The sequence below is a fragment of the Cygnus olor genome, chromosome 9, assembly GCF_009769625.2.
Source record: "Cygnus olor isolate bCygOlo1 chromosome 9, bCygOlo1.pri.v2, whole genome shotgun sequence".
Classification (NCBI taxonomy): Eukaryota; Metazoa; Chordata; class Aves; order Anseriformes; family Anatidae; genus Cygnus; species Cygnus olor.
In genome coordinates, this window is record NC_049177.1 from 13,868,799 (window position 1) to 13,882,119 (window position 13,321).

At 43.7% G+C, this 13,321-nt stretch overlaps 1 protein-coding gene across 3 annotated transcripts in view; it reads left to right on the forward strand.

Annotated features, from left to right (window-relative positions):
• Positions 1-362: 362 nt before the first annotated feature.
• The window catches only part of ATP13A3 (ATPase 13A3), a 58,413-nt gene continuing 45,454 nt past the window's right edge, over positions 363-13,321 (forward strand). For 2 of the 3 annotated variants that reach the window (XM_040567005.1, XM_040567006.1), the window contains exons 1-2: positions 374-473; positions 1,369-1,418. The gene's annotated coding sequence lies outside the window, so the exon portion shown is untranslated. Of the gene's footprint in view, positions 474-1,368; positions 1,419-13,321 lie in introns of all 3 variants that reach the window. The other variant, XM_040567004.1, reaches the window with a different exon arrangement.

Here is a 13,321-nt window from a genome sequence, read left to right on the forward strand (position 1 = left end):
CCCCCCCCCCCGCCCAACTTAATGAAGCTGTGCCCCCCCCAGCCCCAGGCATCCCCAGTGGTACCGGGCCCTGACCCCCCCCCTCCACGGGTGTCCCCCAGCGCTAGCCCCGCCCCCTCCCCAAGCCCCGCCCCTCCCCTTGCCCTCTCCCCCTCCCTTCCCAAGCCCCTCCCCTCCCCTCTCTTCCGCCGGGCGGGCTGCGGGGGGCATCTCGCGGCGGCGGCGGCGGGGGCTGCGTCACTTCCGGCGGCCGTCCCTCCCTGCCCCGCCCAGCGCGTGCAGCCGGGTGGCGGCGGGATCCGCTCGCGCCTCGCGAGGGAGCGGGGGGGGGGCGGGGAGGGGAGCGCCGGTCCCGGTCCCGGTCCCGGTCCCGGTCCCGGTCCCGGTCCCGGTCCCGGTCCCGGTCCCGGTCCCGGTCCCGGTCCCGGACCCGCGGGCGGCCGCCGGCATGGGGCTGAGCTGAGGCGCCGCCGGTGAGTGCGGGGTTGGGCGGCGGGCACCGCCGGAACCGGCACGGCCGCGCTCGGTGGGGGCCGCCGGGAGAGCGTGGCCCAGGGCGAGGGCGGGCGGAGGGCCCGGCGCTGAGTCAGCGCCCTGCGGGCGGCCCCGCCGGGCACCGGGGGGCTCGGCTGGCGGCATGGAGGCGGCTGCGGGCGCTCTGCTGGCCTGCGGAACGGCCGGGAGCGCCGCCGGCACCCGGCACCTTCATCCGCCGCCACCGCCGGCACCGTTTGCAGCGGCGGACAGCCGGAGCGAGGGCGGCCGCCTGCCTCGCCTCGGGGCTCCCAGCGTGGGCTCAACCCTGCGGGGCATCTGCCCCCCCTGCGGGGCATCTGCCCCCTGTGAGGCATCTCCCCCCGCGAGGCATCTCCTCCTGCAGGGCATCTCTCCCTCCCCCCCCCCCCCCCCCCTTTATTTTTTTTTTTTAACGCAGCAGAATTTCTTTGAATCACTCAAGGTGAAGGGGAAGAACTTCCATACCTGCAGCGCTGGCTCTCAAAGCCCGCTCGTGCTGGCTGGCGAGCTGTGCCTGCAGGTGTTGTGGTTGGATGGCTGCTCGCTCCTGCTGGGGCACTTCGGGAAGCTATTGTCTGCCTCAGCCCAGATAGCGGAGCCTCCAGCAGTCGGAGGTGGTTGACATCTGGAGTGTTCTGACATGATTGTTGATGTGTCTGGCTGTACCGCTGGCTGTCTTCTCTTAATCTCTGGTTATTGAGAATTTAGTTCCAGTTCTAGAATTCTTCAGAATGTGTTCTTTGCTGTAAATACTACCTAGAACTGTAAGCTATTTTCCCAGCTGGTGCGATTAAGGTTAAGTTTCATTGAGCCTATTCGTTTCTCTGACTGTATTTTTTTCTTTAATTTTAGGTGAATCAGCCATTGTATGAGATTTGTCCACACACTGGCTCTTCAGACAGGTTAGCTATGTCTTTCTGCCATCGGTCTCATCATATTTGAATTGCTGATTTTTCTTTTTATTAACATAAACCTGTCTTCTGTAAGGTACTGTGTTATCTGCTGCAGAACACTGAATTTCTTGAATCTCTGGAGAAACATCTTTTTTGGCGTTATTTAAATGCAGCGTATGGAATAAGTCAGGCCTTGCTAAACTCAGTGTCCACGTGTCTGTGTCATAGGTGACAGCAGCAGACCTTGACTGCGTGTACACTGAGGAAATGTTTGTTTGTCGTGGTACGTAGCACGGCAGTAGGGCTCCATGCTGCTGGTTTTGTACGCCGCTTTTTCTCTTAGCGATCTATGGACGCAGCGTTACAGTCTTTGATGAACACGAACCATGTAAACCTAGAAATGGGGATTGACTGGAAAATTTATTGGTATTGATCTAACTCTGCTCAGTTCTAAGAAACACGCTGATAAGATGGCTTGGTGGAATACCAGTGTTGTGTATTAGCAGCAGTGTGGTCACCCGTGAGGAAGAACACGAGAACACTGGCTTCTGACAGCTTGGGATGTTCCAGAGTGAGCGCCTAGGTCAGCTAGGGAAAGCCGATGTGATCGGAATTACTCAGCTTCTGAAGGGCTTCAGAAAAAGGGTAAGCATTCCAGTTGTGATGCTGATGTGAGGGACAGAGAAGTGGTTCAGAAGGCCAAGTGCAAAGTGGTACAGCTCGGGGCAGGCTTCAGGCCTTTTCCCAGGTTCTTGTTCAAGCTGGCACCGCTACTGAAAATGAATCTCTTCCCTTGGCAGCTTTATGTACCTCTACACTCTGCCACCCGAAGTGTTCTGTGCAGCTCAAACCCAAAGCAGGAAGACTTACCTTGCCACAGATAACTTGCAGCAAGTCATGTCACCAAGATCAGTCTCTGAAGGAGCAGCATGTGTTTTTTTTAAGGTTTTTCAGAGCAAGTACTGACGTAACGTACTGTCAACCTGCAGGGAGGTGGTGATACTGACCTGGTGTGGCTGGGGAGGTAGCCATCATCTGCTTGTTCTTAGTCAGTGGCTGGAGTTCCAGCTTCTACTGCTTGATGTTTCCGGTGCAAGTCAGTCAGTGTCAAACTTTCCAGTTACACTTTCTTTTGCTGTACTTCCATATCTCTAATCTTTATCTCATCTCTAATTCTCAGTTAAACCCTTCTGTTTAGCATGTAATTTGCTGCTGCGTGTTTTTCCTTTTTGATATGGCTCCCTTTCTGTCTAGGTTAGCGTCTGCTGAAGTAAAAAGCAGTTTCTAGGCTAGACTGTTCAAGTGGTATGTTTTTATTGTACTCCTGTGCCTTGCTATTACTAGTTACGCCTTTTGACTTGATGTTGCTTGGATTCCTAAAGTGCTCCAATTACCATGGTAACTGACTGTCTCAGTCTTTTAGAGGAACTCTGTCCAACTTCACGAGCGTATAGGGTATTACATTTGGATTTAGCCTGCTAAGCTGTGCTCATCCCCTTCCAGGCTCGTATCTGCTCAGCTTTCATCTCCTTCAGAATCTCTTGCTGAGGTTCTGGCTGCCTGTCTCCCTTCACCTCTCCATTTATACCCGCCCCATCTGAGGTCCCATAAAGCTGTGAGATGCTGTTAACTTTGGTTTCGGCTAAAGCTGTCCCTCCATGTCATGAGGAGGAAAAAGAAGCTCCATGAAAGTTATCCAGCGACTTTGCAGACTCTCTCCAGCAGAGCTGCTGGACAGCAGCTGCTGGCTTCCTGAAAGCCTTCTGGTAGTGGTGCTGTTCGGGGTTCTCTGCTCGGTGTCTTCAGTAGCACTCTCCAGACTGAACTCTTCATGCTCTCACCCTATGCTTTTTTTTTCTTGTTAATTGTCTTCTAGAATAAGTGTTTGTTCTTCTTTTTTTTTTTTTTTTTTTTTAATTCAGCCCTTCTCCTCCAGAGAGGGCTTGATGTCTGGGGCAGGCACTAATCCGTCTCTAACTGGAAGACAAGGAGTGAGGTGTCTGAGCAGGGCCCTGCCGGGATCAGCGTGGGGGAAGTTGCATCATGGTGGCTGAGTAAGATTGAGAAACTTCATGTTTCAGGCCTCCTCATGGCCAGCACGCCATGTGACAGGCATGATGTATCAGGCAAACTGTTTTGCTGAGGTCCTGATGAATCCTTTAAAAAAAGAATAAATGTATTGATGAATTTTTCAGAAGAATTTTTCTTGTTTGCCTCAAGGAGGCGGTGTCCCCACTGTCTTTTGTGGGGGGTAAAAGGTAGCCAACAGGACCCAGACTTTCAGTGGTATGGAGCCAAGTTCCATTTATTCTAGGGGCATGCTGTGGAAATGCTTTTTTATTGTTAAAGCCAGGTTGAAGTGGGTTGCCCATGTCACAGAGGCAATCTGTACTAGAACAGGGGATTGACATGGAAAAGCCAGGTATTCATCAAGCAGATTAACTGTTGGACCCTTGTTCCTTTTTTTTTTTTCCTGGAAACCTTCAGATACTGTTTGCTTTATTTCTGTAAATGCCAGCAGTAGATTACTTTGACTTAGCTTGTCTAAAGTTGGTTGTAGGAATCTGTCCTTCTGGCGTGCAGAATTTCTGAGTTGAGAGGCATACTTAAGTGTCCTTACCAGAGGCTGGAGAGAACTGTTTTAACTCTTTCCTTGTTAAATGTCTGTCTGGTATGAGCCTGCCGGTAGCTGGCGTGGAAGGAAGAGATTGCATTCCTTTAAGATGTTGTGAAAGAAAGTTCTTTAAGTAATTCTTATAAAACTTTAACTTTTGGGAACTAGAAAAATGGAGTTTCTCAGATTCATTTCCTCAATTTTCAAACAGTATCAGAGCAAAGTGCAAATAAATGCTTCTTCAGCGTACAGTTAGATTCAGCTTTTGAATTACTTAGAAATTTGCATTGGAGAATTGAGTGAGTGTGCACTTATTTGTGTGGAGATGATCGCAGTGTGGTATATAGTACAGGCAAGCCTGCTGTGGGCCTGTAGGCGTGGTGGTGTGCCAATTAATACATCTTGGGTTCTTTCTGTGGGGAAGGAAACCCAGCGTTCTGACTAGTGCTTGAATCTGGCCATGTTTATCATGGTAGAGTTAGTACAAAAGAAATCTTAGTTCAAAAATCAAATTTCCTAATTAGATGTTTTAAAAAATATTTGAAATAGCAGTAAGGCTGAAGTGTTTCCCTTTCACTGTTATACAATGAGCTAAAAATAGTTTTCATTCATAAAAAAGCTATTTCCTTTGTTAAGTAATCTGCTTAGCAGAGAACAAATGTTCAGTTTGTAGTAAACTGTAGTTGTATTATAGCCTCAAGTCTGACACCTTTATTCCTGAGTGAAATAGCACTGCAAACTTCAATCTTTGGTAGCCGAAAGGCAGCCTTAAATAACAAAGGATAGGTGTTTCATTGTTACTGCTTGGGATTTATGAACGAGGTGTACACAAAAATCTGAAGTGCTGTGTGTTGCAGCTCTTTTTCTTATTTAAACAAGGAAATTTAACCTTCAGCACCTTCTGCGTGGAGTCCTGTGTGTGGGTTTGGCAGTGTGTCCATGGCTGGGCAGTCCAGCTGCTTGCTCCAAAGTGGTGCAGTGTCATCGTGTTCATAATCCTGTCTGTTTTACCAGAAGTCGCTGCACTTGGGATTCATCTTCCTTGCACGGATCACGTATTTTTCCTTTAAATGAATTGAGTTCTTTTTGTAGCTCTGATTTATTAGAGTTCTGGCATTACATTGGTCATCTTAAAGCAGCTCTTTGGAAGAGGACCAGGTACTGGAAATAGTAGTAAGTCCATTGCTTCTTTAGTTGGATTGAGATTTTATGTAGTATTTACTACCCGTAGACCATCCTCCAAACCAAAAATACCCGATTCTGGTTTTTTTCTCACCTTATCAAAGTTCTGTAATGTGTTTTCAGTTTAGAAGGTACATGCAACAACAAAAATGGCAACTCCTTTAGATTTTAGTGTAGCTAAAGGATGTTAAAATGAAAGGCGAAAAATGAGAACAGCTATGAAATCAGAGCTCCTGGTCCTTATAAAGGGTAGGAAACAACAGCAAAATGGAACGGGTTTTGAGAAATAGAAAAAGTAGTAAGACTGACTTTTAGCTTTTTCTGACTTTGGATGCAAGAAAAATTGAATGTAGAAAGTAAGTTGCACTATAAAGAACGTTCAGGAAGGGATCGTAAGAATCAGTGGGGACAGATACTGGGAAGGCCAAAATGCAAACGGAATAGCAACCAGCAAGAGGCAACATTCCTGTAAAAGTACACTTTTAGTAGGAGGAAGATGGGAAAAATGTGATCTTGATTCAGTGGAGAACTTACATTTGTGCAGAAGATGCAAACATTTAAGGTGCTCATTGCCTAATTTGCTTGTCCTCTAACACAGGTTCACATAGGTGGATAATCTTATTAATACTTGCATGAATATTTGTGATTTTGCACTGGAGAGTAATTCTCTTAAATGGTTCTTCATCAGCTGCCCATGATAAGCTTCACTGTAAAATTCTTAAAATGACTTTAAAAAGCTCAATAAATGCTAAAAGATTACCTAGAAGTACTCACAAGTACTAAAAATCTGGCGAAGGATGAGTCTTCAGAGACATAGAATGGAAGAGAGCTGAAGAAGAGGAGCTGGAAGTCTGAGAGTTCACTTCATCTCAACTAATGGAAAAAAACTGAGATAAATAAGCTTACATATTTTCAAGTTCTTGGAAGATAAGTAGAAGAATAGCAGCATGGACTGTTTTGTGGGAGAATAATTACATCAAAGGGCTAATATCTTTTTATTTCAGAGCAGAAGACTTTGTGGGTAGAAGCATTGGCAGTCTTGTCTCTTGATTATTTTTTCAACAAAGATTTTCCACATCTTAATGGCCTCATAAGTAAATGGAGGCATGATCTGGAGGAAAGTAGTTTAGGGAAAGTGTAAAATTGGGTAGGTGATTCTATTCAGAGAACAGTAATTAATGATTCAGTGTTGAAATGAGAGGTTATGTTGAAGGGTTGTGTCCTGGATACAGTTGCCTTTAATGAAAGCATCAGCCAAAAGGCTGATTAAGCGTGCTTATTAAATTCTGAGGGACTGTGTGTTGGAAGATGTGATGAGAGTTCAAAATGACCTGAAAAATAGGATGAAATTCAATAGGGACAAATGCAGACTACTGCATTTAGGCAGGAATTGTCAGCTGTGCAAATGCAGAGTGAGGAATAACTGGTTAGGTACTAGAAAAAGGACCTGGGGGTGTACTGGATCACAAGTTGAACATGAGTCAGTGTCACACTGCTTTCAGAAAAGGCAGATACAGTGCTGGGATGTTTAAACATGAATATTGTCAGTGAGATGTAAAGCTGAAGTCCTTTGGCTTTGTTTACTGTTGGTATAGCCTCGGTGTGCACACAGTATCTGTTTCAGGTGCCAAAAATTCAAGAATTTAGACCACTTGGAAAGAGTTCAGAGAAGAGAAATGCAAATGATCGGAGTTTGAGGAAACAACGTCATAAAGATGGAAGAAAATCAGTTACTTTGGCAGGAGATGAGGAGGCGAAGGGGGCTGTAACAGATTTCAAGTGCTTTAAATTTATAAGAAGGAAATGCTGTTTTCTGAGACTGTTATGGACAGGTTGAAATGGGATTAAGTTTACTCAAGGAAAGCACAGATTGTGCTTTTAGCTTTCTTACAGTAAAATAGTACTTCAAGAAGTCTTATTACTGGTGGCCGTTAAGAACAAGCTAGTATGTGTTGGGAAAGGCAAGTATAGTTGGTTTGGGTTGGGGAATAGACTAAGCTCTCTACTGCCGTACCTTTTACCCCACTTTAAAGGATTCCAATTTAGTTTGTGTTGGGACAAGGAGACGAAAATGCAGAGGACGCTTTTTGTCCGTCATACAAAATGTATGCTTTTGTGGTCGTACAAGGTGAGTTTAGACCTTGCAGACGTTCTGATGGCTGGACCATGCTGCTTGGATCAGTGTGGAAGGATGCTGTGCTTCGTGTCACTGCTTGCAAATGGAGCAGGTTCCCTCGTGCTGCCGGGAGGTTCTCTGTGGTAGAAGCTCTACAGCATAGGAGTGTGTGTCTGTCACTTCAGTGCAGTAGAGCTTTGAGAAATCTTCAGTTCTTCTGGAAGTCTCAGTAGCTTCAAATTACTGCTTTAGACTTAAATTGTAATCCTAGTGCCTAATCGTCGCTAGAAAGGTCCACCTTTGCCTTTGGAGGTCTCTGAAGGACACACAGTTCAGTACATACACCAGCAGAGGAAGCTTCAGTGAGGACAGATAACTTTCAAAGCAGAAAGTCCAACTGCCAGCAGAGCCATCCTATTTTAAGCATTGTTATTCTCATGCCCTCTTAGAATTGCTTTTGACTGTCTGCAGTAGACTTCATGTCAAAACAAAGTATCCAACTAGTCCTTCTCTTTTGGTGACTTATTCTTAAGATAACTGGAATGTATGGAAAAATTAATTTAATCCTATGCATTTTGGTATAATACCATGCCTCCAAATCAGTGAAGAAAATTACAGTTACATTATAACTCCGTCCTTTAGATCTGCCCGAGTGATTGGTGTTAAGAGCAGCAAGAGTTTATCTTCTGCAGGACAAATTTAATGCAGTAGTAGACACAAGGAGCTGAAAGTTCAATGATGTAGTTGAGGGTTGGCTTCCAATAATTGAGGTTGTATAGTATATTGCAGTTAGATTGCAGTTAGATTGCATTACCTATCTTATCTTCACCCTGTAATAGTATTTATTGAGCTGTACGTCTTTTCTGGGTACGGGTGAATTTCCTGAACAGCCCAATTGCTGTTGAATTGCTAAATAATATTTTCTCTGAGCAGAAGGATGGCTTTTCTTATCCATGCTTTCCAAATAGAAAAAATGTTTTTATATCAGGGAGTGGAGGAATCTTAATGTTATCTGCTGTTGTTGTGAAGGCTTGATCCAAAGCCCGGTAAATTTGAAGGGGCTGTTCCATTGGCTTGAACAGTCTTTGTCTACTGTCTAAAACTGGTGCTTCTGTCACTACAGCAGAAATCCAGGTCTGACAAGCCAGCAAAAAGTTCTTTTCAGGCCACCTGGTAATTCAAATGGGTACATAAAAGAGCTGTCAAATGGGCAATCTTGCAGGGTGCATTCTTTGGATCGATGCTGTCTTCAGTTGGTCTGTTTGGCAAGGACCAGAAAAGAAGTTAGGTACTTGTTTCAGGAGAGGGTCTTGACAGTACTTCTCTGCATCATAGGTGTGTTTTACTGCTAGAGGCAATCTACTGAGCCTTAATGCCGGCAGTGTTAAAGGTCCTGGTTTTGACACCCAGGTTTAAGTGCCAGCAGTGAGTGTACGAAACACAGCTTCTGCCTGCTTGTTGCTCGGTATGGTTGTCCTGCAGCGGCAGTTTCACCTGCACTGGGATGGGACCAGCTGGGGTGGGATGGAGGCACGTCTCTGGAGCAGAGGTGGATGGAAGATCGCTGAGCAAACAGGCGTGTTTTCAAAGGACTGTTGTGTAGGCTCCTTTGGCTGGACGCGTGCACAGGCTTCTGCCTTTGTAAGTTTCGTTACGTTCTACCTTTTTTACGTTTCGTTAGGTTATCTACAAGATTTTACAACTGGTCAGCCTAACAGAATCCTTACCATATCCTGTGCTAGTGCAGATATCCTCATGGAGCTCTCTGCTGTCCCAGCCCCTCACCTGCCCAGCTACACCGCTTCGTAGGAGCTCCTGTAGTGGGACTGCTGGCGTAACTGCCTTCTGAGCCTGCATTATGAAGTTTTTGTGTCTCGTGGTACTGCTATGCTACTAGCACTTGTGACACCGGTTTTTAGCCTGTGCCCATTTTAGTGATGATTATCTGGTGCTTTAAATGGCTGCTGCCTCTGTGCTGGCTCAGTTGTTTGTTCACGTAACTCCATTGGCAGGGTGGGATCACAAGAGTGTTTTTCTCATTTAGTGCAAAGAAATTTGGATTTTTTGTGCCTACATCTTGCACATGGAACACACACAGAGTGCCTCTGCTTCTTGTGTCTGCTGCTATCCTCACATAGCATAAACATTTGGGAAGCAATGCCATATTAAGTGCCATAATTGTCTGTCCATCTGAAGTCAAGTGACACTGCTGATTGTAAGACAGATGTGATGGGAGGATTTACACAGGCTAGTTGGGCAGTAGCTGTGCTGGTTGGTGAGCTCCTTTCAACAGAAGCTGTCTGTCTTACTGTTTCACTCTGTCCTCACATCTTATCTTTTCTAGATTTCTGAAATGTGGACTTTATATCTATGTTTTAGTCCATCAAGGAACATCCTAATGCTTAGGATGCTAATTTTATATTATTATTTTTTTTAGTTAAGTCAATATTCTTCATTTTGGAAGCCTTGGAGCGTATTTATTAAATACAGCATATAAAGCAAAAGCTATTTAAGCATATGATGTATGTAGAGGATGGTGGCAACCCGTACCATGCTTTAGAAAGCCGACCACTGTTTTGACATAACATTTATGGAAAAAACAAGGCTCATGGGGGAGATCCGAGTAGAGCATCTGGACCTGTGGTATCTGACAAGGGGCTGCTTCTGAATACTGGAGTAGACACTGGCGATACTCCAGTTTTAGAGGTCAGCAATTAAAGACGAAAGAGTGCTCCTTGATACATTTAATGTACTTAATTACAGCATTCCTGTCTTGGCTTTAAGAAAATTAACCTTCCTCCTTATGGCAGAGAAGCCTGGTACTCTTACTTCTCTTAGTACTGCTTAGGTAACATTTGTAGTTTGGGAAGGAAGAAAATTTGTAAACGGTGGCTGAAATGCTGACATCAATATTGCTCCAGATTTGATCTGTTCAAGCAGAATTTCTACTTTTAGGTAATTATGCAGGTTAAATGTTAAATATTAATGCAACGGTGACCCAAAGCTATTGCTTAGCGGAAGCAGCAGTTGTGAAGACCTTTACTGACTGTCAGAATCAGTGCTGAGAAGATTGCAGCAGTCGAAGGGAGATCAAGTGTCAGATTTTCGCAGTCTGTTTCCATTTACAGGAGATGTCTCCCACTGCTGATGTTGTAGAAATCATTCCCAAGAGGTACACGAGTACCATCTAGACGGAGTTATTTAAGGGCAGCGATGAAATGTATTGTAGCAGGCTTTTGTGAGTTCATTTAATTTCACTGATTGTAGAAGTCCTTCTTTGAGGGATAACTGTTCACTAAATAACTAAAGCTCTTCTGGGTTTGTAGGACTCTCTTTGAATGACTGGGACATAGTAGCTAGGTGGACGTGGGCCAAAGTTTACATTACAGGCATGGCAGAATTGAGTTTAATGTTACAGTCCTGCGCTCCTGTTCTCTTCTTGCCTTTGTCAAACTTAAGTCTGTGGACAGAGAACATAACTCATCACCCTCTGTTTTCTCATCTTACCTCATATGGTACTTTTGAGAGTAAATCAATCATTTTCAGGAACTAAGCTGTCAGGTTATATACGTTCTTGAGCTTGAGAAAATACTCTTCTATAGCTGTTTAGTCTCTGAATGAAACTGGTTTGCAGATTTTTCTGTTACGTATTATTTTGGTTATTAGAATTCAAACATGGTAGGCTGTCCTGCTTAACATCTTAAAAAGGTTGTATCAAAGAACGTAATTTAACTTTAATTTTTTACATTGTTATTTTTACAGTTTTAGCAATGTTGTGCGTAGTATTTCTATTGATTGGTGCGTTTGCACACAAGGAGAAGAGCTCTATCCATTGAAGCATTTCTGATCTGACTAAAGTGAATGTGGTGCAAGATTAAGGCTTTATATCAGTTTAGTATGACTTGAAAATAAAAATGCACTTTCAGTAAACTTTAGAAAACCCAGGTTTAAGTGCTTAAGTTTAACCTATTTGCATGGAAATACCTTCACTTCATTAAGAAAAAGATAGAAGGGAGTATAATTTGTTGTCATTTTTGTTAATTTGGAAGACACTGCATTTAGCAGTCACGTAAGCTGAACTTCAGGAATCTTAAATTGTACATCATGAAGTTAGAAAAGTATGAAGAAGAACTTTGTCTCGTTCAGAAGGCTCAGTGGAGAGAGCAACAAAAGGTACTCGATTGTACTTATGATGAGAAAGAAAATAAAAGCGCCAAAGCAGTTGGCTTGCTTATAATGAACGTGACTGGTTCTCTAAATATACTGTAGTCATACCTATGCCACCTAGATGCACTTTTGAAGAAACGAAGTTTAAATGTCTAAACTTTTAAGGGAAGGTTCATCTCATGTAATTAGGTTTTGCTTGATCATCTCCTTGACATTTGATTCCAATGTTCTGATGTTACCCTCAAAATATTTTCCAAGAATTCAGAGGAAGAGGGGAAAAAAAAGTCATTGCCTCCTTTTACTGAGCATCCATACTACAAAAGCAAATACATCCCAGGGAAGTAGATACTCTACACCGCACAATAAGGCGGCAGCCACGCAGGAAAGGCTGGGCTCTTGGCACAGCCCCTGAGGGGAAATGCTTCCTTGAAAGGACCCATTGTTGCTGCATTTGGGTCTTCAGACTCCCAGTTCTCCGCCTGGAATGCTTGTGGTTCTCTTGGTGCTGGGATGGGGCATCTTTGCCATCTCTGTTATCTAACCATGGTAGTCTTGGTTGTTTAATGAAATAGAAGGTCTGAGTGAAGTTCATGCCTTGTGAAAAAGGAGGGTCTTTTTGGAAGGGGCTTCAGTGCTCAGCTATTGATGGCTAACACTGGGCGTAACGGCGCTGTGCCTTACCCAAGATGTTTGAAACAGTTTAACTTTCCCTTCCAAGAATAAAGAAAACGTTTCATTGTCCCTGTTGCCAGAGTCCCTGAATTCTAACCCAAACGACTAGTGTTTCCTATTTTGGAATGGAGAATAATAAGTATCTAAAATAAATGTATGCTTTATTGGATTCCTTGACTGTGGTGCAGACCTTCTTTCCTGTATGGCAGCCAGGTAAGGGATCCAGAAATTTAAAAACAAGGACAGGCTATTCTTGCATGCCTGAGAGTGGGAACATGCGTTGGGGAATGTTGGCTCTTGGTGCATGATTTCTCAGATGAAAATTTTCATTAATGTAAGTAGCTGCTGCTTGAAGTAAGATAAATAAGATTCCAGGAAGATTAAGTGATGAAGTGCTTGACTAGCTGTCCTCGATATGATCGACTGTTTTCCTAAATCCTCTTCTAACATGTCTTCAACTTTTGCATATACTATTACAGTAGTAGAAAATTTTTAATTGATCTGAACAAAAGGATCTGAAGGATCTGATGACCAGTTAGAAAGTAAGTTTTCAGTATAGTATAGGCTGTAGTACTTTGTTATCACGATGTATTGCAATATGAGTTCATTGTTAGATATAGGATTATCTTTACTTAATGTAGTATGTATTTTACTATAAACATTGCAATTGCTATTACAGCCTGCAGAAAGTATACTTTACAAAGAATACACTCCACAAATGTAAATACGATTTTGGTTTGGTGATTGTTGGATACAATGGTCTTCCTTAAGCCTAAACACAGAAACAAAAGCCTGTATTATAACAGAAAGCCCAAGATGGGAAGTGATAAAATAGGTATTGAGTGGAGGGCTTTGTTAAAATTTAGCTCGTGTACTTGTAAAATTTCCATGTATTCATGAAACTATTATGTCATTCTTATTGTTAGAACTGGGTTAGTTGACTAAAGTGTTAAGCTTTGTTTGTAGTACAAATTATAACCTTAGCTCCCTTCAAAATATAGCTGGAGGATTTTTGGTATTCCATACTTCTTTCAGCCTGTATGTTGTATACAAATGTTTATTTCATGTTATGTGGTTAATTTCATAATTAGGGGTGCAGCCACAAGCTACTGGAGAACTGTAAATGGCAACAGCATCCCTTTGTGGAAGGTGTTTCTCAGA